Source organism: Sceloporus undulatus, chromosome 2, assembly GCF_019175285.1.
Source record: "Sceloporus undulatus isolate JIND9_A2432 ecotype Alabama chromosome 2, SceUnd_v1.1, whole genome shotgun sequence".
Taxonomy (NCBI): Eukaryota; Metazoa; Chordata; class Lepidosauria; order Squamata; family Phrynosomatidae; genus Sceloporus; species Sceloporus undulatus.
Genome location: NC_056523.1, coordinates 241027713 through 241053746, shown reverse-complemented (window position 1 = coordinate 241053746; position 26034 = coordinate 241027713). Strand labels below are relative to the sequence as shown.

Here is a 26034-nt window from a genome sequence, read left to right as displayed (position 1 = left end):
CATGAAGTGTCTAAACGACACGCCTCCCAAGCCGCCAGGAAGCCAGCATTTAGAGCCGGTCTGTTTCACACCTAAGTTCTGCAAGTGCAAGTTGGCAGAATTAAAAGTTTGCATTTATAACCACAGCAGAGCAAATGGCTGTCTCACAAAATTGACATGTAAGCTATTCAACACATGGTCAGAATTGCAGGTTTAAAATAAAAACTAAATGCTAAAACTCTATTTTGTTTCAGCATTCCCTCAACCTGCAGAGGAAATGGATTTATGATGAAAGCCCAAGGGAAATTGTGGGTGCACGGAGACAAAGCTGTAAGCAAGCACAGTATGTGAGACTTTAGAATCCATGTGTGCACTGCTTATATGGTGCCAATGTTAAGCCAGGCGTCTTAGCTTACAATTTCCATGCCTAAGTGAATTTGCAAGCGTCTTAACTCCTTCACTAAAGCAAACTTTTTTATCCGTTTTTATAAAAACAGCAGTCAAGTGAATTACATGAACCTGATTGTGGGATGGTAAGAAGGATTTTTGACATTAGCACAGTTCTATAATGGCAGAAGGTCTAACTTCACATTAAAATAGTATAGATTCAGACAAAAGAGACTCAAGTTCAGTTCTGTATCTAACCATAAAACTCTCACCAGCTTTGTACTAAAATCTGTCTCCAAAAGACTGTCTGCACTGGCCAAAAGCCCTCTGTTCACTCCTGCCTCACATTGTCCTATTTGGATGATGCAGGCCAAAACCCCAGGGCCAGAATTTGGCCAGATCCTGGCAAACTGGACGTAGATCTGGTGGATTTGGCCTGAACCCAAGACAAACAGCCTTTAATATGGGTCAATTTGACCCCAGGCTGTTTAGACACCCCACTCTTTTCTTACCTTCTGCTAGTGAGCAGATGCCTGTTGCTGCACTTGATGCAGAAATGGGGTGTCTGTCTGCGACCACGTGGCCAGGTGCCCCGTTTTTGAATCAGGTGCAGTGATATGTGTCTGCTTACTAGCGGAGACACAGGGGGGAAGGTAAGGAGCACACAGTGGTAGTGGGTCCCAGGGACAGTGCAGGGACAGGTGTGTAAACATCCCTTGTCCCTGCATCAGTCCAGGGACAGATTGGGACTAGCACTCGGGCCAGGAAAGCACGGCCGAGCCTGAGTTTTCCTGGCTCAACTGCCCAAGTCTACCTTATGTCATAGAATACACTGATAAACATCAATGTCATTTGAATACTACACAGTGCAGTGGATGTCAATCAGAACACCACACAATATTTACTACTACATTATTTTAACAACCCTCCCTGAAAGCACAATCCTATTTTTTTCCTCTGATGTTATGCCCCACTGGATTCAATGAGACTTACTCTAAAGCAGGGATGGACAAAGTGTGGCTCCAAAAGACTGTTTTTGTTGTTGTTTTCTTGTAGATCTTAGCCCCAGGCTCTCCACTCACCAACCATTTTTCTGAGGGGGGGGGGGCGCACAAAGAGGCACACTGTATCTCCTGGAAGCCTCCAAAAGGGAAATTCACCTTTTAAGGACGTCATCCCTTCCTCACCATTAAACATTTAAAAAATGCCTTTTTTCAAAATCCAAAGTAGATTCCCAGCAACTGACCACCACCCCACACACACTTGGGAGGGGGGCATTTTGATCAGTCTGAGCAATTTTCGAGTTCAATTACCCACTTAACTATCAAGATCTCTTTCTGGGCTCAGCCCCTGTAGTCTTCCCTCCTACAGGCATTTCACACAAACCCACAGACACCCACAGGTTCTTTTCTGAATAAAAACACTTCACACAAACTTGAACATGAAAGGACTTTATACAATCACATTCAGTCCCTCCACCCCCATATGTAGTCTCACTCAAACATACACCTACATAGAGAAGGTTGCTATCCCCCTCCTTTCCACAGCCTGCTGGCTTTATTAGCTCTACCCCTCCTCAGTCTGGTGGCAGCCAGGAAGAGTTCTGCCCAGGAGTCAATCTGGCATGGAACAACATAATATACATGTGCTTAAATGACTGAATGAAACAGAAACTTTAAAACTCCGTATTTTTGTGAATATGCAACTTGATTTCACCAAACTAGGAAATGAGACATTTCCTTCAATTGCCATAAACATTTAATATGGCAAAAGTCAATGGAGAAAGCAGGTACAAGTACAAAAATAGCCACAAAACAGAAGCAATTGGCACATCAAGAGAAAACGGTGGAATTTTTGTATCCCTTACAGACATTTCTCAACAGATGTTTTAACATTACTGAGTTTACCGCTTAGGTCCAAAACACACTGCAGGAATAATCCAGTTTAAAACTGCTTTAACTGCCCTGGCTTAATGCTAGGGAATTCTGGGAATTCTGTCAGAGCTCTGGTGCAACAATAAACCACAGTTCCCATGATTCCCTAGCACTGATCCAGGGCAGTTAAAGCGATTTCAAACTGGATTATTTCTGCAATGTGCTTTGAGTCACAGATGGTTTAAACAAAATTTCATACACCTGGGATAAAAGTATCTCAATTTTAACATTATTAGATTAATCTTTATAAAGACATAGCATTGTTTCATGCTACGTAGGTACTTTAAAGACTGTATAATATCTCCTTACATTTCATAGGCACACTAAGTTATTTTGAACAATTCAATCACACTCTTGATTCTTTTTGTGAATACGAATATTCACTTGTTCTCCACATATATTTCTGTAGTATAGTCATACATTTTGAGGTATAATTATTCATCATAAGAGTCTACACAGCCACATTCATAAGTAGTGTCCAAAATGCAGGCAACAATGTTATTTTGCCAAGATTAAGCTGATACGGAGGTGTTCATCCACATTAACAAATCAGTTCTATAGTTTTCATTTCCATCAGAGACAAATCTGTAGGATCAAGCTGTTAAAGCAAACTACGTTTTTATTTCTATATTTAAAAATAGTTTTAAATATTGTGAATACTAAGAGATCAGTGTACAATTCAGATAATTTTCACAGGGTTATAGTACCAGATGAATCCTGATTCCCGTAATCACACTTTTTCAGTTGTGTACTCTAAGCTTCATATACTTTTTAAAAATACAAACTGTTCTTGTCAGGACTGGCTAGCAGGACATCTGCTATCTTGCATGATAAGTCACAAGTACAGAGAAGATAAAGGAACAATTTAAAAGATCTGGGAAACCAGGCATTAAACAATACTTTAAAGAGTACAGATCATAGCAAAACTACAGTGGCTCCTTGGTATCCATGGGAGTTTTGTTCCTTACCCCCCATCGATAAAAAAAATCTGTGGATGCTCAAGTCCCAATATGTACATTGGTGCAGTAAAATGGTGTCCATTATATAAACTGACTTGCTTTTTAGACTTTTTTCTTTTTTTTGTGTGAATATTTTCAAAGCACAGGTGGTTGAATCCATAGATGCAGAATCCATGGATACAGAAGATCACCTGTAATATAACAAAATATGCAAGCTGACCAAGATGTGCACATTGTTCACTGTACCCAAGCACTCAAATAGTCCCAGTTGTGCACACTGTTCCTTACAAAGAAGTCTACCTACCTGCAGATGTTTTGTTTTTTACTGCCTAAATGGGCCACTTCTAAAAAGCAAACCCCAACAACTATAGGAGCCATTTTGTGCTTGCGTCCCACAGTACTTTTAAACCTCCTAGCTGTGAGGGAAAGCATTACACACAACATTTTTCATTGACTTCTATAGACAGGGAACACTGCACATCAGCACTGCATCATTCCACAGGGAGAACTTCCCATCCTGTGCTGAAAACATTGCAGCAGTCCAGTCTGGATGTGATCAGGAAATAGATAAATCATACAAAAATCACAGAGTAGGAAGAGACCACAAAGGCTAGAAATGAATTCCAATTCCTACACATGCAGAGTTCAATGCATGCAACAGAGCCACTAGATCTTGGACAATTCTGTTTTTTTAAAAATACAGATCCCTAGCTATATTGTATAAACATTTTTTTTACAGTCAGCATGAACACCTACATTTTTGTTAGCAATTAATTCTCAGAAGCGTGCAATAGGGTCTGCACTGATGCCACTGAACTTTTGACTTTTATAAGAATGCCAAGAAGAATCTTTAGTTTGCTACAGTTTTTGATGCATGCAAGGGTTTCACAGGGAACAGGTCACATTATATAAACTTCTAACAATACAGGTTACAGCAAAGTAGATTTAAATTACACTTTAAAGCAGCATGTGCTGATGAAGGGGAATAATTCTCCTAGTATAGTTTGGTCTGCTTGTTTTATTATGGAGAACATAATAGTTGCATTTTCAAAATAATGCCTGATTAGACCCTTAAGTAATGGCTTACAAGTTCAGGAGCAATATAAATCAGTACCCGTTTTCTTTGGGATTCTTATAGATCAGACCTGCACAACTTAGCAGTAGGCAGGGGCCAAAATTAAAATAGTCTGACCTCTTTGGGACGCAAATAGGGGTGGTGGAGGAGCTGCCTTTGAAGCCCCACCTGGCAGCCACGTCTCAAGACTCGGAGGACATGGGAGGGTGAGGTGGTGCCCTCTCAGTCCCTGGGACTTAGAGGGCGTGGGATGGGTGGGTGTGAGGTGGTGCTCTTTGAGGGTCACCATGTCAGAAACAACTTGAAGGCACAAAACAACAAGAACAACAACAAAGCCCCATTAGAAAAGGCAGGGTGGGGTAAAGGTTTAAAGTTAGAGACCAGGGTTTGAATTCCCTCTTGGACCACTGGGTGGCCCTGCATAGTCACACTCTTTCAGCCTCAGGGAAAGACAAGGCAAACCCAGTCTGAACATAATCTTGACAAGAAAATCCCATGCTAAGCTTGCCATAAATCAGAAATGATTTGAAAAGCACATAAAATCATGCATAGGATTGCCATAAGTCAAAGCTGACTTGGAAGCAATGAACATCAGCATATTGCTGCTTTTAGGACCCAGCCTGGATCTGATGCCTCTTGGGACAGAAAGCTTGGGGTCTCAACCACCAGGAAGGGCACTGAAGGAAAGGGGTGGGGTGCAGGTGGGAAAGCCCCTCTTGTTCACCCCCTTTCTTGCCACACTTTCTCAGCCTCTCTTCTCCTCACCCCGTGGAGCTGCTAGCTAGTTCCCCCAATATTGCCACAAATGAGGTTGTTAACTTTTGTTGTTATTACTCAACAGACCTCTCATCAGGCTGCTGTTTCTTTCTGTCTGGGCTGCCTGAGGTTTCAGGAACAGCAGCAGTGTGGCCATAGCAAAGGAGAAACCACCCATCTACCTGTCCTCCTCCTCTTCTCCCTCGGCAGGCGAAGAGCTGTGGCTGCCTCATGCTCTACCATGCAGGGCTCTAGAGGCCTAGAGAGGGGGTGGTGCCTTTGGAGGAGGAGGGGGGCCATGCGGATGGGGTAAAGGAGAGAAGAAAGCCTGCAATCCTCCACATCCCCGGGGGCCGCACAAAATGCTTTGGGGGGGGCCTCCTGTGGCCTGCAAGCCGTATGTTGTACAGACCTGTCATAGATGTTCCATGGTACATTACCCATCACACATGTCTGTTCTGGTGCTCTCTTCCTCCCCTAGGTTTTGGCACTTAGCTCAGTTAGGCTTACTAAAGCAGATGAAACCGCAGTAAGTATAAGAAACAAAGGGCCGAAACAGATGGCCCTAATGGGTGGCTTAACGCTACCCCTTTGAACACTGGGTTGGGGCCATGGAAACTGCTCACCATGCCCTCAACCCAGCTGTCTGCCAGTGCAAAAAGAAGCAGCAGAAAGCCGCTCCTTTTTGAGGCGGCAAAACATAGACTTTTCTGTTGCCGCGGTAGCTTTGCAGTGCTCCTGTGGCATGCTGTGTCTAAACGCCGCACTGCCAGAGCGCCACAAAGCTGCCCCCCGTGTGGTTGAGCAGGTGGCTTCATGGAGGTTTGGGTGTGTGTGTGTCGTCTAAGCAACATGCCTGCAAACCTCCAGGAAGCCTCCACAAAGGGGCAATTTGTTTTACCCCAAAGATATTTCTTTCCTCATTGTTCTTTCCTCCTTACCTTGTCAGTTGATAACCAATATCCAAATCACAAATACAGCTGTCACAGAATATGGGGCAGACTTGTGGAAAGGAGCCATGTCATCCCTCCTATGCCTAGCCAAGAAGAGAGGAAAACTAACACGAACTGAAGGACCCAATCATCTCAGCACTGAGGACAATCTGCTTCTCCTTCTAGTGAAAGCACCTAAATCTAGTCAAGACTTACAAAATTAAGCTTCTGGAGGTACAGCTGACCTGTTGGTTACTAGTCAATCCAAGAGTACAAAAGGTTCAGCTACAGCTGCCAGCTCAAATAAGCATTAAGATAAATTGCCCCCCATTTGTATGAGGCAAAACAGTTCAGTAAACCATCCATGCTCCTGTAAGTCAAAAGGAGCTAAAGAAAGGCTGTTGAAACGCATGAAAGAAACATGCTCAGACGGATGTATGTCCATGAGAGGATCTTTGTGCATTCTTGGGTGCATGTTCCAGTAACTACACACTAAGTATACAACTTCCAGAAATGTTTACCCACTCGCTATTCTTAATAATACCTAAGCATTCATATACTGTATTACAGTTAGCTCAATATATACTCACTTTAGTAAATAAGAATATAAATCTCAAAAATAGATTTAAATGAATTTACATTTATCTTGGAATCAGGACTACTCATCCTGTCTTCAAATGGATATCAGATGATCAAGGAGAAGAGAATAATATGAAAGAGATATGGAATTACTGTAGATGGCAGATGATCTTCTTAGCTAGGCCCAGAAACTGGAACAAGAAGGGAATTGGATTTTAAGATCTGTCTTCTGAACCTATTATGATTCCTGAGATACTGCACATAGTATTTAGTGTACCCTGTCCCAAGATCAACTCAGAAAATAGATCACGACCTGAAATCTTGGGACAGGGTACACTAAATACTATGTGCAGTATCTCAGGAAGCATAATAGGAAAAATGCTGTCATTATAAGAGATGTGAAGGCGCAAGAAAAAACTGGGAAAATGGGAAGGAGAGGTTTTTTCCTACTTTTCCTCCTCAAAGCCTTTCTTCCTGGGGGGGGGGGGGATTTAAAGTTGGATCATGGTAAATTTTCTTTTAAAATAATGAACGAAAGGTTTACAACAAGAGGTTCACATATTCCCTACCCCAAAAATAATTTCTAAAAATTATGTAAGAGGAAGACATTTTTGTAAAACTTTATACAGTATCAAGTTATTACAATTCCTGGTCATGCTTTCCTTTTTCAAGTTATTTTATGTGAATGAGGATGTTATGTCTGCATGATATAGAGAATGGGTTGGAGACAAAATAGAGAAAATTCCTCTATTTTTAGGAAAAATATAAAAATAAATCAATTAAAAGTTCACATTTGTAGTTATACTGTATTTTGAATAAAGTATACTTTTCATATACCAAATATGATATTGTGCAACTCATGTTATATATATAATATGTTTAAATTCCTAAACTGACTTGTAACCCCATAAAGAGTGCTAATATTGCATTAATGAATTCTGAATATTATTCCTCTCACCCCACCCCCAGAGTATATGTGCTGCCAAAGCAAGCACAAATGATGCCAGGTGATCTAGCTGAAATGTCTGTTATCCCATTAATCACCAGAGATGATTCGGCTGATCTGGCTGGTTAGGTGCGTGTCCCCTTCCTCCTTAACCACTCCATGTCCATCGCTCCCTAAGCTGCGCGCTCAGTGGAAGAGGACAACCATCTCAGATAGATGAAGTTTTTTCCCTAGAAGTAAGGTATCCTTCCCCCTATGGCTTCAAAATTTCCCAAAATTTTCCCTGCTCATTATGGTTTAACTTACGGTCAGCCCTTCTTATCCACAGATTTTTTATCCACGGATTCAAGCATCCACAGCTTGAAAATATTCTCCCCCAAAAGTATAAGTTCCAAATAGCAAACCTCGATTTTCCAGTTTACATAAGGGACATGATTTTACTATGCCATTGTATTTAATGGAACTTGAGTATCCACAGATTTAGTTATCCATGGGGGTCCTGGAACCAAAACCCAGCAGGTACTAAGGGCCCACTGTATATTCAGTTACATCCATCCAGTGTTACAGACTCTATTGGCAGAATAAATTTCCTCTCCCATTCCACAAACTTACTGTGGGGATTAGGGAATTCCCCAGGAACAGTCCTGGATGTGCAGATGGAAGAAAAGATAGTTGAAGTCCACTTACACAGAAATGCACACTACACTTTCTTCAACAATCAGGAATTTACAATCCGCCCAATGGCCTGCAGATGAACAAAAATTCTCCATATATATTTATTTTAATATGTGGGTTTTTGAAAATCAAATAAGGAAAGGTAGATGAAATTTCTGTCTCTTTCCACAACACACTGAGTCTTCCTCACACAAAATTTATCTACAGGATTACAACAGGACATATTTCCTGTATTTAAGTTAGTAGCACAGCAGTCCTGATAGCCTACACTTAGCAAAAGCCAACTGGGATACCTGAAGAGAACTGACATACTAAGGCACAATAGAAAGCTACTGAATCTGTCATTATAAGATGCAATTTCCATCTCATATCCCCTGATCTGGTAAGTGAATTAACGTGAATGAAGAAAATGGTTCACTACCTGAATGATCAGATCACAAAATATTTTACTAGTCACAGGCCAAGAGTGTACAGTGTACTTCAGCATTCAGTACCAGCAGAACATGGACTTTCTTTCCCTGCTCCTCCAACTGTAGCTATCTGCAGCACTAAAAACATAGAGTTTCTCAGCCCTCTAGAATAGTTTTTTTTGGAGGGGGAAAGGAGGAAAGAAATGTAGCAGAAGTAAACTATTGGATCCTAGTCAGAGAAAGAAAACAAACCCTCATATACTCTTGTTCATTGCCTATGGGACACTATAATCACAGTGATAATACCTTGTACTACTGTATTGTGAGCCAGAAAGAAAATAATCAGATCTTTTTACTAGCTTTTTAAATCAATGATTTTATTTTAAAGAAAAACCAACTGGTGGGTATAGCCAATAGGAAGAGGGAAAAGAAAGCTATTCTTATAATAAGAATACAACACAGAAAGTGCTGTTAAGTAGGCTTCATAATCTTCTGAATACGTAATAATTATATTCAGTATTTACGTGTTAAACTGTAGTGTAATGGGTCTGTAGTGGTCTGAGCAAGAATGATATTTTCTTTACTGTCCACGGAATAATCACAAATCTTTAATATAACATGCAAATTATACTATATGAGACACAAGTATTAATTGAGAAAGTAGTTCTAGTTTTACCAAAGCATTAATTGTGTAACCTGCTCCTCACTTGACAATCTGGGGTATAATAAACACTGTCACATTCTTCAGGGGCTGCTCTGTCAGATAAATCAATATCTTACTGCTGGCACTGTTACAAGCAACCACCTATTCAATACAGGTTTCAAATATGTGAAAGACAACAATATTCACAATTGAATTAGTCTCCCTTATACAAAATGAACCAAATTAACAACGACAACAAAAACAGTTGGGGAAACATTCAAAATTCCAAAGTCTCATTAACTAAAACGAGTAAAGAGGCAGGTCCTTTTAAATCATTAATATTCACGCGGTTCAATCCTATGCATGTTTACACAGCCATAAGTCCCATGTAGCTGAGTTAAATAAGCATGCGCCCAGGACTGCAGTTCCAATAAAATGTTAACTCTGGTGACCATCATTGCACACTAAGCAATGATTTGCTGCCATGTTAGAAGAAAAGAGATGGAGGCATCAAGTGTAAAGTAACGGAAAATCAACAAATTCTCCCAGTGAGTAAGTACCAGAAATTTTACCTTTTGTCCAGAAAGAACAAACAATTACCAGATGCTCCTAGCACAATTCTGCAGATCTCAACTAGCAACCGTGAAAATGATTAAATGTACACACACTATTAAGCTCAGATGATTCGTAATTCTTTATGGTCAGCCTGACACTTTCTGAACCCCATGGGAAGGAAAAAACAAAATACAAAACCCACCATGTTCCTAAAAGCTATAAAACTTAATGTGATTTCTGGCTATGATTTCCCCTCTCTCTCCTGCCCTTTTCTCTTTAATATGTACAGTCTCATAAAGGGCAAATAAAGCTACATTTTATGGTGTTTGAGGATTAGAGAGGTTGACGATAAAACACAAAATGCATCTTTTGCCACAATCACGGGTGAAGTCAAGGCTGAGTACTCAATTCAAATTACATCCCAAAAGTAAAAAAAAAAAGGGGGGGGGGAAGAAGGAAAAACAAAGGTGAATGTGAAGATTTCGCCAACAGATTGCAAATAAACACGAAGTTGTGGCGAGGTGTGTAACAACAGGAGGATGATATGCCACACAAAGAAGGCCAGTGTCCCCTCGCCACAAAGTTAATGGCAATAAGGAGGCCAACAACCTGCTCATAACAAAGCGCAGAAAGGGGTTTTAAAAGCCAGTGTGGAGAAGAGGATCAGATGCAGGGGGAAAATGCAATATTTCCCACTTAAAAAGAGTTGTGTAAACTAAATAACAGTGGCTGGGAACTAAGTGCATATTGGAGAAGTAGCCCTCCTATAAGGAACTGAACTCTTTGTAAAGTCTAATGCACCATGATTTCAATGCAAACCTGTGGAGAAACTGTCCATTTGAAATCCCTTCAAATATGTTACTTTGAAAAACACACAAAAAAACAGCAACACCCCCCCCCCAGTCTCCAAAATCCACAAAATCCCATCTGGAGTCCAAGCAAGGCCCAACACACACACACAAGTGCCAAGAGGAGGGGAAACAACCCCAATGGGGGCATGGTTTTGGTTTTGTTGGGTGCTAAAGTTTTGTGTGTGTGTGTGTGCGCGTATAACCAGAAACAATATGCAGAACTGGAAGAAGCATCCCCCCTTCTTCCAGCAACTTCCAGAATAGGCAGCAGAGGAAAGGAAACAAAAAACCCCAAAGCACCACATCCACAGAGAGTGTGTGTGTGTGTGTGGTGACCCACAAGTGTGCTTCCCTCTCCTTCTCCAATCCCCTCCTTCCACCATAATTCACCACAATAATAAATATCAATTATTATTATTATTATTATTTATTACTTGATAATAATAATAATACCAAACTCCCCTCTGGGTCCTTGTAGCCCACCCTGAGAGCCGAAGAGGGGTGGGAAAGGGGGGGCATATAAAGGGAACCCAGAACAGGCCAGGAATAGGATCATACAACCACAACCAGAGAAGATGCATCCTTCCCCCACTTTCCTCACTGAAGCCCAATGGAGCAGCAGCTCCAGGCCAACCCTGGATGAAGGGGGGATAAAAAGGGAGGGGAAGCCCATATAATGAGAACAGGCCAGGAATGGGATCATACAACCACACACACACACACACACACACACACACACAAAACCAAAGAGGATGCATCCTTCCCCCACTTTCCCCATTGAAGCAGCTCCAGGGGGATAAAAAGTGAAGGGAGGGAAGAAGGGGAGCCCATATAAAGAGAACACAGGCCAGGAATGGGATCATACAACCACACACACACACACAACACCAAAGAGGATGCATCCTTCCCCCACTGAATCCCAATGGAAGCAGCTCCAGGCCAACCCTGGATGAAGGGGGGATAAAAAGAGAGGGAACGGGAGGAGGGAACCAACAGCAAGAACCCCAGACGGGGGGGGGGAGGGAGAATCCCCACAACAACAACAACAACAGCAACAGTCATATTCACCTGGGTTGTGGAGGGCTGTGGTGTTGGCGATGGTGGTGGTGATCCTGCTGGTTGTTGTGGGTGATGGTGAGGATGGGGGTGAGGAGGAACAGCAGGAGGAGGAGGAGGAGGAGGAACAGGAGGAGGAGGAGGAGAGGAGCCGTTGTTGTTGATGGGTAACAGTCGCCAGGACTACGGTGACTATGGCGCTTGATTCACAAGGCAACGGTTGCTATAACTCACAAAAGGGAGAGAGTGAGAGAGAGAGAGCCAAAGAGAGGGAGGAGGAGGAGGAGGAGGAGGAGGAGGGCGCCCAGCTTCGTCGGCCCGGAAGAGGCGGGGCTTAAGGGGTGACTGACAGGACGCCTCGAGCGACCCCCCTTTAGCTTCCCTTCCCTCTCAGAAAGCTTTGGCGCTTCGTGTGGGGGCGGGGGGAGGGAGAGGTGTTACGTTTCTCTCCGTATCGTCCTAGCGCCGCGCATGCGCTATGAGGGCAACGCGACGGTTGATAGCGGCGGTTATTCAACTCCGCGTCGGCGGTTGCTGTGGCGCATGTGCGCGCGCTGCGATGAAACCCCGCCCCCGCCCCCCCCCCGCTGCCGGGAGGGGGAAGCTCTAAGGGGCGTGGTCACTCTCTCCTCTGCTGCTCCCGCGTGGGGGAAACCTGGCAGTGGCTTCCTTGTCATTTCCGGCGGCGGTTGTTGTGTGTGAGAGAGAGAGGGAATCAACCAGGGGAGGCCAATGTCCCGGATGTGGAGCGCCGAGGAGGAGGAGGAAGAAGAGGAGGAAGGCGCGCACCTCCTTCAGGCGCCGGCCTCCGTCCTTCCTCCCTCTGTTTGCTTTCCTTCCTTTCAGAGCTGCCTGAGAGGAGAAGCAGAAGGGGCTCTTCTCTTCTCCTGCCCCATCCGCTGCTTCTCACTGCTGGCCCTTAAAATGGCTCAGGGTGAGGGTCGCCCTGCCGCCATTTTAGGTGGGGGCACCGCCGCGGGCCTCCCTGGCTGTAAAAACGCCTCCCCCTTGGAAGTAGACTGAAGCACAGGAAAAGCTCATGCTCCCAACTCCTTCCTTTCAATGAGTCTCAAAAGTGCTACAAGGTCCCTCTACGTACTCATTGTACAGACTCTACACAGCTAGGTCTCTGGATTGTACTGTATCGTTATTCTATACATAGACACATGCATACATATATATATATACACACACACACACACACACATATACATATATATATATATGACCAAATGCATCTGAGGAAGTGGATTTAAGTCTACGAAAGCTCATGCTGCCAACTTCTCTCAGAGAGTCTCAAAAAGCACCACAAGATCGCTATGCACTAACACAGCTATATCATTGTATATATTCTCATATATATATATATATATATATATGACCAGATTTATCTAAGGAAATAAACTTAAGCCTAGGAAGCCTCATGCTGCCATCTTCCTTCAGTCAATCTCAAAGGTGCCACAAGATCTTTCTACAGACTGATTCTAGAGACTAACACGGCTATATCTTTGAATTGTATCTTTATTGTGTGTGTGTGTGTGTATATATATATATACAGTATGACCAAATTTATCTAAGGAAATAAACTTAAGTCTACGAATGCATGAGCTTTCCTACACTTCTTTCTTTCAGAGAGTTTCAAAGTTGCTACAGGATCTCTATTACATACTGAGTCTACAGACTTACATAGCTATATCTTTGGATTGTATCTTTGTTGTTTATATTCACACACACACACACACACATATATATATATATGACCAAATGCATCTGAGGAAGTAGACTTAAGTCTAGGAAAGCTCCTGCTGCCAACTTCTTCCTTTCAGTGAGTCTCGAAGGTGCTACAGGATCTCTGTCATACTGAGTCTACAGACTGACACGGCTATATCTTTGAATTCTACTCTTGGGCTTCCTGTTGGTTTCTCAAGTGAGAGGGGGATACACACTGCTACTTACCCGCTCTCCCCAAAATGTGGGCAAGGAAGCCCTTAGCAATATGTTGTTGCTGAATTGCTGCCCGCCACGGCCCTCCTCCAGTTGGGTCCAGTGCTGCCTACTGCAAGGCTGAAAGAAAAGGCGAGAGAGGCAGGGGCAGGGCCTCCTTCAGCCTCTCATGGCACCAGGAATGGGCCTGAGTGTGCCCAGTGCTTCTGCCAGGGAGGAAAGGGTGGCTGGTGTGGTTTCTGGGCAATGTGGTTGGACTAAGCTTTGCTGCTGTGACACTTTCGTAAGAGAGGGCGGGGGGGACAGCCTCTGCAACTTTTCTTTGTGGGCCACGCAGCTTCTTTGGGCCCAAACAGACAGGCCAAAATAAAGCTGCTTTGGGTCACTTTGGTGGTATGCTGTTTAAATGACATATGCATCTTAAGAGGCCAGAAGCTGCACCAAAGCTGTGCTCCAGTCCTTAGTACTGGAGCGTGGCTTTGGTGTGGCTTCCGGACGCTTAGGACGCATGCATCATTTAAACAGCATACCTCCAAAGTGATCCAAAGCAGCTTTGTTTTGGCCTGTCTGTTTGGGCCCTTTGTGAGGTCCACTTCTCTTACCACTGCCTCTCCCAGTGTGAGGAAGTAGACCTAAGCCTAGGAAAGCACCTGCTGCCAGTTCCTTTCTTTCAGTGAGTCTCAAAGGTGCTACAAGATCTCTTTAGATGCTAAAGACACACAGCTGTATCTTTGAACTGTCTCAGCAGAGGACTAACTGGAGATCCCTTGAGAGTGGCACCTCACTTGACAACCACTACACCTTGTATATTTATTTGAACAAATAGGTTGTTTTTTTCCTTTCTGTTTTCCTGCAAGAGGCAGAAATATCTCTACAGGTAATACCCAGTCAGTGTTATGTAGTGGTCTGAGTGTTGTTGGACTTTGGAGACCAGGGTTCGATTCCTGGTCAGTCAAACAAAAACTACAGGGTGACTTTAGGCAAGTCACATGCTCTCAGCCTCAGGAGAAGGCAATGGCAAATCTACTCTGAACAAATCTTGCTAACAAAACCCAATAATAGAGTCACCATGACTCTGAAATGACTTGAAAGCACACAAAAGGTTGAGAAAGCTAGATTAGAATCAGTGGGCCTTCCCAATGTATAGAGGGCTCATAAACTGTCTACCCTGGATTTAGGTTGACTGGATGCTCAGATTAACCTCTTGTTTAATGACACATTGAAAGCACATACTTTAGTAGACCTCATAGCTAATGTAGAATAATGAGCATCCCCTGCCATTGAATTTCAATGACTGTTGCAACTTAAGGAGCATCTTTGGCAAAGTAAAAGTAGCTGTGCTGTTCAGTACAAGGAGTTCCGGTATTGTTTCATTACCATCACCACCTATTTTGAGGTATTTTAAAAAACTTTTCCAGTCCTATTTATAAATGAAATGGTAACCTTACTTTCTTTAATGATGAGTTCAGGTTCAAGGTCTGAATCACATTGTTTAATGTATTTCAGGTTAAATAACACATATTATGAAAGTGAACGATGGCCAGTCTGGACCGGAGTAGTACACCATATTGGTGTACATTGCTGTGTAAGTAAATCACCATGTAGATATTTATATTGTAGGATGGCACTGACATTTTTAACATAAAATAAACACTGATCAAGATGTTAGAGGCAATTCACACCACATGCATAAAGTCCCTTTGTCTGTCATATTCTGTTTATTTTTGGTCATTATACTTGATCCAAAATACATAATCCAAGAAAAAATACAAATATAAATCCCTTTATTTTATCAGAAAAGGCTGAAGATTTCCATCATGTGATAAACAATAAACAAAGCGGACTGATGAAAATGTTTAAATACATGAAGTCTTGCCTTAAAGAAGATGGGAACGTGCTATTTCCCCCCACGGGGTACAAGACATGGATTAAGACTAGCAAAATAAAAAGTACATAGAATTTTAGGCAGGTTTGAGTCTTAAGATCAATTCAGAAATATTTGATTTCATTGTTGTAACACACAGTTCTTTAAATAAATAAATAAATAAATCAGATAAACTCTCATGTTCACTCCCAGCCTAGTAAAAATGTTCACCTAGTTGCATGTTACTCCCTTACATCTGAATGTAACAGGGTAAGGCATAGCTAATCCACATCAGATAGTCTTGATTATTTCTCTTTAGCAGTAATTTAGGACTCTAAGATGGCCATTGTGAATAAGCTGAGTGACTACTAAACAGTCTGCTGCTAATGATGCCAGACTCCTCTGGAAAAACTGAATTTTGGACTCAGTGGCTGGATGAATTTCAAGAGCTTTGCTTCTCTATGTACAGTCCTAGAACAAAGCTGGAGTCACTCTTTCAGTGAGCATGTCCTTTACACAGACAAGGCTTTGAATGTAAACTGGGACATATAGAAGTTTTCCTTTTTCAAAAGAATTTCTGGATTTTATAGGAAAGGGGTCAGATTTTAATGTCTTAGACTGAGAAACGAGCAGTACTTTTAACACACGCCTATTTGTACTGTTACTTTTGCATACTGTCATTTCAACCAGGAGTTCAGAACATCATGCAGTAATATCATACTCAAATCCATTTACTACTAGTCATGATTACATTTATTTTAGTGGCTCAAATAGAACTAGATCATGCACCTCCATTCATCATGTTGTATTTCAAAATACTACAGGAATGGAGGCTGAGGAGCTTCGGTTTTATTTATTTTTCTCCATACAAGGACCTGCACTTACAACTCTGCTAAGATAGCAGTCATGGAAACCCTTGAGCTGTGCTATATAAGAAGCTGATTCAAATAGGTGTAATGTGTTATTTAAGAGTCAGTGTGGCAACTCTAAAGACCAGGGTTCAGTTCCCACCAAGGCCATGAAATCCACTGCGTGGCCTTGGGCAAGTCACACTCTCTCAGCCTCAGAGGATGACAATGGCAAAACCCCTTTGAACAATCCTTGACAAAAGACCCCCATGATAGGTTCACCTATTGCCATGAGTTGGAAAAGACCTGAAGGTACATAACAGCAACAACGTGTTGTTTGCTGCCTTGAGAGTCATTATTGAGAGAAAGATGGGATACAAATGAATAAAATTATAGACAGATAGATAGATAGATTTAAAAAGGTAACCTATTTCACTGTCTTTAGTAGAGCCTCACCAATGCTCTATCAAGTGGTGCCTTCAAACACTTCCAAGCTGAGTTTATATTTAGGAACTGTGGATCGATGGGAAAGGCCATTAGGTATAAACACAGGAAGAACTCTTTTCCTATTTAGATTGCACCAAAATCATTAAGTTCTGTTTTCATTCAAGTTAAACACATGGATTCTGAGTGTAGAAACATTTGCATGGAGCTGATCTCGAAGCCTGCTCTGCCTGGGAGGATCAGCACCAGCTGTATAAGGACAGCACTCCACGTGGCTCACAGATGTTGTCTTCAGAAAACACCCTTTCCCCAAGATATCTCTGCAGTTATGACAGGCATATCGAAGGAGAAGGAAATTGTAAAAAATTCCTACCAGTTTCTGCATTCGGTTTCTGATTCCATCAGTCTCTTTTCCAGGAGAGTTGCATTGCCTTTTCATCTGTGTTTGCCACCCTCCTGCTCATTCTACCTTGCTTCTGTATTATCAGGTGCTGGATGCCTCTATGTATGGCTATACTTCCAGAATGAGACTCCAGAAAATTAAATATTATTGGAACTGACATTTTAGATGTAAAATTCAACACAGAGATAGATGTAAGCTGGTACGTTGTGCCTGTCTTTCCAAACAAAAGAGGAAGCTGTTTTGTATTGTCAGACCACTGGATCATCTAGCTCACCATTTATCTATATGACTGCCAGTGATTCTCCAGTATTAGAAACTTTCCCATACCCTAACTGTAGATGCCAGGGATTGAATCTAGAACATTTTGCATGCAAAGTGTGTACTCTGACACAGCGCTACAGCCCTTTCCTTGGTATGTCCCTTCCCTTATCTGAGGAATTGTTTCACTGTTTCAAAAAACAAAACATAATCACAGACTAAATTGCAACAAGAAACAGTTCCCTGAAACTGACAGTACCAGTTGTAGCCATTGCAGTAATCATTGCCACACAGGAAACCTAAAAATTGTGTTTTCCTCTATTACATTTTTGTGGTTTGCTTGGATTTTTGAAATAGCTAGTTTAAGAAATACTAATAACTCTTAAAAACATGTTTGGTTTGTTCCTTGGGCAAAGCAAGCAAAAAGAAACGGAGAGCTTTAAAATTAAAAATTTTAAATCACGAATGAATTCCTAGCAGTGCATACAATCAACCTTTCAAATAAACCGAAGAAGCAGGTAATGACTTCACAATAAGTTGAAGGTTACAGTTGAAAGCTAAACACTTTCTTTGTACAATAAAGTCAGGGCAGAAGAAAATAAAAATGAATTAGCTACAATATTCTTTGAAGAAGGAAAGGAAAAAAAAGATACCTAAATTATATATAAGGTTTTATTACAGACAGTGCTACAGCAAGAGACAGTTAAGGAGTCTATGATTAAATGGAGTCAACTATTTCAATATAATATAAAGTTACAAAATTGGGAAAAAGCGTTGGAAAGAACAAATAAATTTACATTGGCTCAGAATCTTAAAGAAAATTATTATGAAATGTTATACATGTGGCATCTAACCCCAGAGAAATTGGATAAAATGTATAAAGACTTAAACACCAATTGTTGGAAATATAAGGAAAAAGAGGAGTCATATTACCATAGAATTACTGTGGAATTGGAAGAAGACAAAAAAAATATTGGAACAATATGCATATGGCTATTATAAAAATGTTGAGAAAAATCTTTAACATGAAACCGGAATGGTTTTTGTTAAACACGACGCATGTATTGGAAAAAGAAGTAGAGAGAAAATATACTAAATTGATATTATACATGATGACCGCAGCAAGACTATTGTATGCCCAAAATTGGAAAGCAAATCAAACACCAGCAATAGAAGAATGGATAGAGAAATTGTTAGACTTGTGAGACATGGATAGGCTCTCAAGAAAGATGAAAGAGGAGAAAAATATAACAGTAGAAGAAGATTGAGATCTAGTGATAACATATTGGAAGGAGAATTGCATGAATAAGTGAATAGAAGTGAATAGAAGAGTTAAGAAGAAAAGAAGGAATTAATAGATGTAGTGATAAGAAGAAAATAAGGGAAAAGAGAAAAAGAGAACTGAGAAGAGAATGGAGGTATAGCGAGGTTTTTCTGAGGTAAGATGAAGAATGTGTTAAAAGAAATCCAAATGGTATGAGAGTATGGCATAAATAAGAGACTATCCACTTAAGTGAGGAAGAAGATGGTATGAAGAAATGTTAGGGAGGAATGGATAGGAAATAAATTAGGGGTATGGAAGATGGGGATAATGGGCCTTCTACGTGTCTGTTCTTACTGTCTGTGGGATAACTGGAGTGGTTGGTATTGTGGGGTAGGTATATATGTGGTTAAGTTTATATGTTTGGATGATTGTGTATTAGTTTTACGTGTCTGTTTAAATAAAAAATAAAATAAAAACCACTAACGAATTCCTAGAAATGCATACAATTAACCTTTCAAATAAACTGAAGAAGCAGGTAATGACTTCACAATTACTTGAAGGTTACAGTTAAAAGCTAAACAATTTCTGCATACAATATAGTCAGGGCATTAAATTATGCTTTTGCCAAATAAAATATATACTTGGGACTTTTCTCTCCCCTTTCTTCAGGCTAGTCTGGCCGAAGGTCTAGTCAGTGTTACACATTTGAAGTTCCAGACAATCTGCTTCTTAAACAAGGGCTGGCTTTACCATTAGGATGGGTGAGGCAATCATATTGGGCAGCAGATGACGAAGAAGGACTCAAGGTATCTTGATCTCCATGCATTAAGCTAACCTGCTTCTTTAGAGTGTGGTGGGGATACTCTCTCATGGTCTCTCTCTCTCATGCCAAGATGCCCTTCTCCCAGTCCAGTGAGATTTTATACATGGCATGAGAAGGATGTCATTGTGTTCTTCCTCAGTAACATTTCTTAGGACTGCCCTATTTTAAACCATTCTAGAACACCAAAGAATCCCTTTGTTGTGAGCAGTTATTACAGTCCTCCTTCAATTTTTTTGCAGAATCATGGCGTGTTACATACAGCCAAAATAAAGCTGCTTCGAGTCACAGTGGAGATACGGTGTTCAATGATGCATGCGTCCTAAGAGTCCAGAAATCACACCAAAGCCAGCTCCAGCCCTAGGACTGGAGCATGGCTTTGGTGTGTGCTTCTGGACTCTTAGGACGCATGCATATTGAAACCCCTATTTCACTCGAAGCAGCTTTATTTTGGCTGTATGTAACAGGCCTTTGAGTCCACTGTCTTGGTCCTTTGCAGACCAGCAACTGGGGAGGGTTAAAATGGCATGTGCGCATGCAGCCATTCAAGCCAATAGGGCCTGAATATGTGTGAATTTCCATTTTCACGGGGGGTGGATGGGTGGGTCCGGAACAGATCCCCTGTGAAAATGGAGGGACGACTGTATTATTTTCAGATTTCAGAAAAATAGAGCATATTTAGAAATGTCAAGAAAATTAATACAGGTACCTCCTCCACATACATTACTTAATTTCAGAAAAACAAATATAGGCACAGAAACAAAGTACATAAAAGGAAGTAATGCAAGTAACAGACTACTGTAGTTTGGATGATTGCGAGCTAAATTCTTAAAACTCTGGGCAAGTCTATGCATTACACAATACAATGTTAAGTACTAGTATAGGAAATGAAGAGTAATATTGTTCTAGACAAGTGTCATATGGTGCATTGTCATCCTCCACCAGTTCTTGATCTGCCGCTCATGAGTAGGGGCTGAGAAGCAACATCAAGGTGCACCATTCCTTAGAGCTGCTAAGCAAGCTTTCTGCTCCCAAGAATGTCACCCAATGTCCAATGCAGTAATTATTACTTACTTATTTGCTTAATTAATTATTCAATTGCCTGGCACTCAGCTTTTTAATATAGATAGATAGGTGGATGGATGGATGGATGGATGGATGGATGGATGGATGGATGGATGCAACCCATATCTAAAGCATCCCTGAAAGGTTGTCAGCCAACCTCTGCTTGAAACCTCCAATGAAAATAAAAAGTCTGTTCCACTGGCAGCTTTTACCATCAGGAAGTTTTTCCTTGTGTTTTTCCTAGTGTTTAGTCAGAATCACTTTTCTTGTAATATGAAGAAATACAAAAGAGTTCATTAATAGCACGATATCTGATTGAGTGTTTGTTTATGGGAAATGGCACTGTCCATTTTTTTAAAAAAATCTAAGATTTGTAGAAATACAAGACACTTTATTTCCTACAACTGTCCCTGTCAGGATCAACTCAGCCTGGCATACTTCCATGGTCGCTAAAATGAGTATCCAGCTTGTTGGAGACAATTAGTTTGCATGTTGTAAACCGCCTAGGGAGTGCTTAAGTGCATTGATAAGTGGTATAGAAATGTACTTGCTGTTGCTAAGATGCCTTATACAAAGACCAGTGGTCAGTTCATCTCTGCTATAAAAGAACTAGACAAAATCCTAAAGTGTAAAGCTATACAGCTGAACTTTACAGTTAGAATCATCCAAGCCATTGTATTTCCCATTACCATGTACAGATGTGAAAGCTGGACAGTGGAGAAAGCAGATAGGAAGAAAATTAACTCATTTTGAGATGCGATGCTGAAGAAGAGTGCTGAGGACCAAAAAGACAAATAATAATAATAATAATAATAATAATAATAATTTATTTCTATTCCGCTTTTTCAATAATTGGGTCCTAGAACAAATCAAGCCTGAACTGGAAGTCAAGATGAGTAAATTGAGGCTGTCATAATTTGGCCACATCATGAGAAGGCATGACTCACTAGAAAAAGCAACAATGCTGGGGAAGGTAGAGGGCAATAGAGAGGAATTCCACATGTCAGATGGATAGGCTCAATCAAGGAGATTGGGGTAGAGGATAGGGGGAGTTGGAGATACCTCATTCACTGCATCACCATGAGTTGAGGTTGACTTGGAGGCAGCTAACAACATTTATATGCAGTGAAGATCATCAAGATTTTCACCAAGGATCTTTCTCATCAGCACCTGGAGCAGAACTTAGAAAAATTACTTTTTGAGTCACAGTTCCCAGGATCCCCAGCCAACATGGTCAGGTTGGTTCTGGGAGTTGTTAAAAAGTGACTTTCTTAAGATCTAGCCTGGTGATGGCATGCATTAAACTTGGGGCCTTTTTTGTACAAAGTGTGTTGTTTGCCCTGAGCCACAGTCCTTATGCAGAATATTTAAAAAAGCTTTTTCCATGGTAATTAAATATACCCACCAAGAACAGAAGCAGTATACTTACAAATAGAAGATGCTAAGGGAAACATTAACAACTTGTTTTCCTTGGTGAAAAGAACCTGCAGCTTGTAAACTTCCAGATGAACTACCAGGCCATCTGCTGCTAGAAACAGAATACTAGTAGACTTGATAAACTGTTGGTTTAATCCAGCAAAGGTAACTCTCACATTCTTCTGCACGGAATCCCACAAATAATGATAAGTAGTGCTCATGGAGCCACCACAAGAGTGCTTAAAATAAATGGCAGGTTTGTACCTGGACTGAATCGTAGAAAGCTCTTTTAGCTGGCAGAGGCTACAGTAAACAGAACAAGGTTGTGATTTTTGCTAATTTCCCTTTCCTCTGAAGCTTTCTGCATCATTCTTTCTATCATTCTAGAGAATTGAGTGGTGTACCCTCCAGTATCTCTTGAGAGATAGTATAGGGGGCTGCAGGAGAAAAAGGTGAGAATTTGCAGAGATCACACACTTGGTCAATGAAAACCTCTGATGCATCAAAGAGCCTTTTGTGGACAGAAAAACACAACTGAACATAATTGATAACTTGTATTTTTTAAAATTTAATGTAGAGTTAAAAATGCTGGAACCTTGCATGCTACTTCTGAAAGCAGACACTTCCTGCTTGTGTGCATTTAATACATGAGATTCCCTTTATTTATCTTCCTGTATGTCTACAGATTTGCATGTCATAGTCCAGCAAAAATCCTTGCTTTTCTTTTTTTAGAAAAATAAATTCTTTCTTACAAATCAGACAGCAAGGATTAAAATATTTTACTCTTTATTCCTAAACACGTTTACCTGAAAGAACTTAAGTCCTAATAAAACCCGCTGTATGTACAAGGAGTGTATTGGAGTGACTGGCTTTATCCATACTGTTCATTTTAATTCTTGTGTGGTTCAGGCTTCTTTTCTGTATATTACCAACATATTACAAACAACGTTGGACAACTATTTTAGAGAAAATAATTTGCAATTTTTTCTAAATTGAGTAATAGTAGTTCTCAAACAAAGTAAATAAGAGTTTACCCAAACAAATACCTTTGGAATGTTTAATCTTATTTTATCTTTTGTGGTCCTGGAAAATTCTTTCTTTACATCTGCATATCCTCCTCCTGGAATTTTGACTTGAGACCTAAAAATAATTGCATTCTAAAATAACACCAAATATATTCATATGCCTACCTACCTCCATATCTTTGATTCACAGCTCAATCCTATACAGGTATAAAGTGTTTTTCATGCTAGTCAGTTGTTGATTTTTGTTGTTGCTGCTGCTGCTGTTGTGTGTCTTCAAGTTGTTCCCAATCTCTGGCGAGCCTATCATGGGATTTCCTTGGCAAGACTTGTTCAGAGTTTTGCCATGGCCTTCCCCTGAGGCTGAGAAAGTGTGACTTGCCCAAGGTCAAGTAGAGAATCAAACCCTGGTCTCCAGAGTGCTAGTCCAATGTTGAAGCCACTGTGCCATACTAGGAAGTTCTTCAACACTGACAATGCCATTTGCACTGCCCTATTAGCCTCACCTCTTGCATCAAGATTGTATTTCCTTTAATTAATAAAAAAGCTGTAATGATGCAATTACAGCATGACATCACAGCATGATTTCACTTCACTAGTGTCTTTTAAAATAATGTTGTTTTTAAATGTAACACTGTGGTGTAACATGGTGGCACATGGCAAATGGAGGAGACATCTTTGGAAAACATCCCCATATAGGTGAGTCATCTGAATAGTGACTTCCAAGAGTTAACAGGCTGAGATCACACAATTATTGCACTCTATAAATGTATTGTTGTTAGCGTGTGTGTGTGTGTGTGTGTGTGTATTTACAATAAATCTAGAAAGCTAGTAAGCCCTGGTATACGGAAGATCTCCGGGCCAGGAAGCAGGAACTGCGACGGCTAGAGTGCCATTGGCGGAAACACCTTCGCTTAGACGACAAGGCTCTCCTAGACCAACTGTTAGAGGACTACGGAGAGGCGATACGAGCAGCCAAGAATTCGTTCTATGGTGCTCGTGTCGCGTCCGCGGAGTCGCGTCCAGCAGAGTTGTTCAGGGTGGTCAGGGAGCTAACTCAGCTCCCTCCTGCCCCGAACCAGATCCTTGAACCTTCTAAGGCCTGCTGTGACAAATTTAACGACTTTTTCGTGGATAAAACCTCTCGGATAAGCGAAGGTCTTAACGCCAACATTCAAGCAGAACCTAGGGTAGAGGACTCCATTAAACTGGATCAGTTTGAGTTGGTAAGTACCGATGATGTGAACAAGATCCTCGGAAGTGTTCGGAAGACAACCTGCTCTCTCGATCCCTGTCCCTCGTGGCTAGCGGCCCAGGGGGGACCGGCGGTAACTTTATTGTTACGCCGGATCATCAATACATCTTTGAGGGAAGGGCAATTTCCATCAGAATTAAAATTGGCCATAGTAAAACCTATATTAAAAAAGCCCTCCCTCGACCCCCTGGTACATAATAATTATCGGCCAGTCTCGCTGCTGCCATTTTTGGGGAAGGTGATCGAGAGGGCGGTTGCGATCCAGCTTCAGGCGGTCTTGGATGAAACGGATTATCTGGACCCATTTCAAACTGGCTTCCAGGCGGGTTACGGGGTTGAGACGGCCATGGTCGCCTTGGTCGATGATCTCCGTCTGGGCATCAACAGGGGAAGCGTGTCCCAGTTGGTGCTCTTGGACATCTCAGCGGCTTTTGATACCATAGACCATGGTATCCTTCTGGGGCGCCTGGCAGAGGTGGAAATCGGGGGCACTGCGCTCCAGTGGTTCCGGTCCTACCTCTCCGGGAGGTCCCAGATGGTGCAGCTGGGAGACGTGTGCTCCCATGAGAGGGCCCTTAAAACTGGGGTCCCTCAGGGAGCCATTCTGTCTCCCATGCTATTTAACATTTACATGAAACCGCTGGGAGAGATCATCCGGAGACATGGGGCGTGGGGTTATCAGTACGCTGATGACACCCAAATAGTCTTCTCTATGTCTCCGACTGATGCAGTGACTGAGGATGGCATCTCTCCTCTCGTGGCCTGTCTGGAGTCAGTAATGGGCTGGATGAGGAAAAACCGACTCAAACTGAATCCAGAGAAAACGGAGGTACTTGTGATAGGTTCCCCTGGTCCAGGAATGGCGGTAGTTCCACCTGTCCTGAACGGGGTCACGCTCCCTGTGAAGGACTCTGTGCACAGTCTGGGGGTGCTTCTTGACTCGTCGCTTCACCTGACTGCTCAGGTGAATGCGACGGTCAAGAACGCCTGTTATCAGCTTCGGCTTATTTGCCAGCTGCGCCCATACCTGGCCCAGAGGGACCTTGAAACGGTAGTACATGCTCTGGTAACCTCGAGATTGGATTTCTGTAACGCACTCTACATGGGGCAACCCTTATACCAAACCCGGAAGCTGCAAATGGTACAGAATATGGCAGCCAGGCTGGTCACTGGAACTTCCAGGGCTAGCCATATTACACCGGTGCTTAAAGATCTGCATTGGCTGCCTATTCGCTTCCGGGCACAATATAAGGTGTTGGTAATGACCTATAAAGCCCTAAATGGCTTGGGCCCAGGATACCTGAAGGACCGCCTCTCCCCGTACATTCCGTCCCGCACCCTCAGAACATCTGGGCAGCAATTACTTAGGGTGCCAGGGGCTAGGCTGTCCTCCACCACGAGGAGGACATTCTCCATCGCCGCCCCGGCCCTTTGGAACACGCTGCCCACAGAGCTCCGCTCGACTACCTCCCTGGCCCAATTTAGAAAGGATCTGAAAACCTTTCTTTTCCATCGTGCATTCCCCGACTAAAAGTCCAGTGGGCCTCCCTTCCTCTTCTGTGGCAAAGAGGATGGGCTAACGGGGGTTTTATATTGTTGTTGTTTTATTGTATTTTTATTGTATTGCTGTATTTTGTATTTTATCATGTTGTAAACCGCCCTGATCTGCGGAAGGGCGGTATAAAAATAAAACT

At 41.9% G+C, this 26034-nt stretch overlaps 1 protein-coding gene across 2 annotated transcripts in view; it reads right to left on the bottom strand.

The window, feature by feature from the left end:
* Window positions 1-12016, bottom strand: part of RFX3 (regulatory factor X3) — a 183611-nt gene extending 171595 nt beyond the window's left edge. For both annotated transcript variants that reach the window (XM_042453967.1, XM_042453969.1), the window contains exon 1: window positions 11750-12016. The gene's annotated coding sequence lies outside the window, so the exon portion shown is untranslated. The remainder of the gene's footprint in view (window positions 1-11749) is intronic.
* Window positions 12017-26034: the final 14018 nt, after the last annotated feature.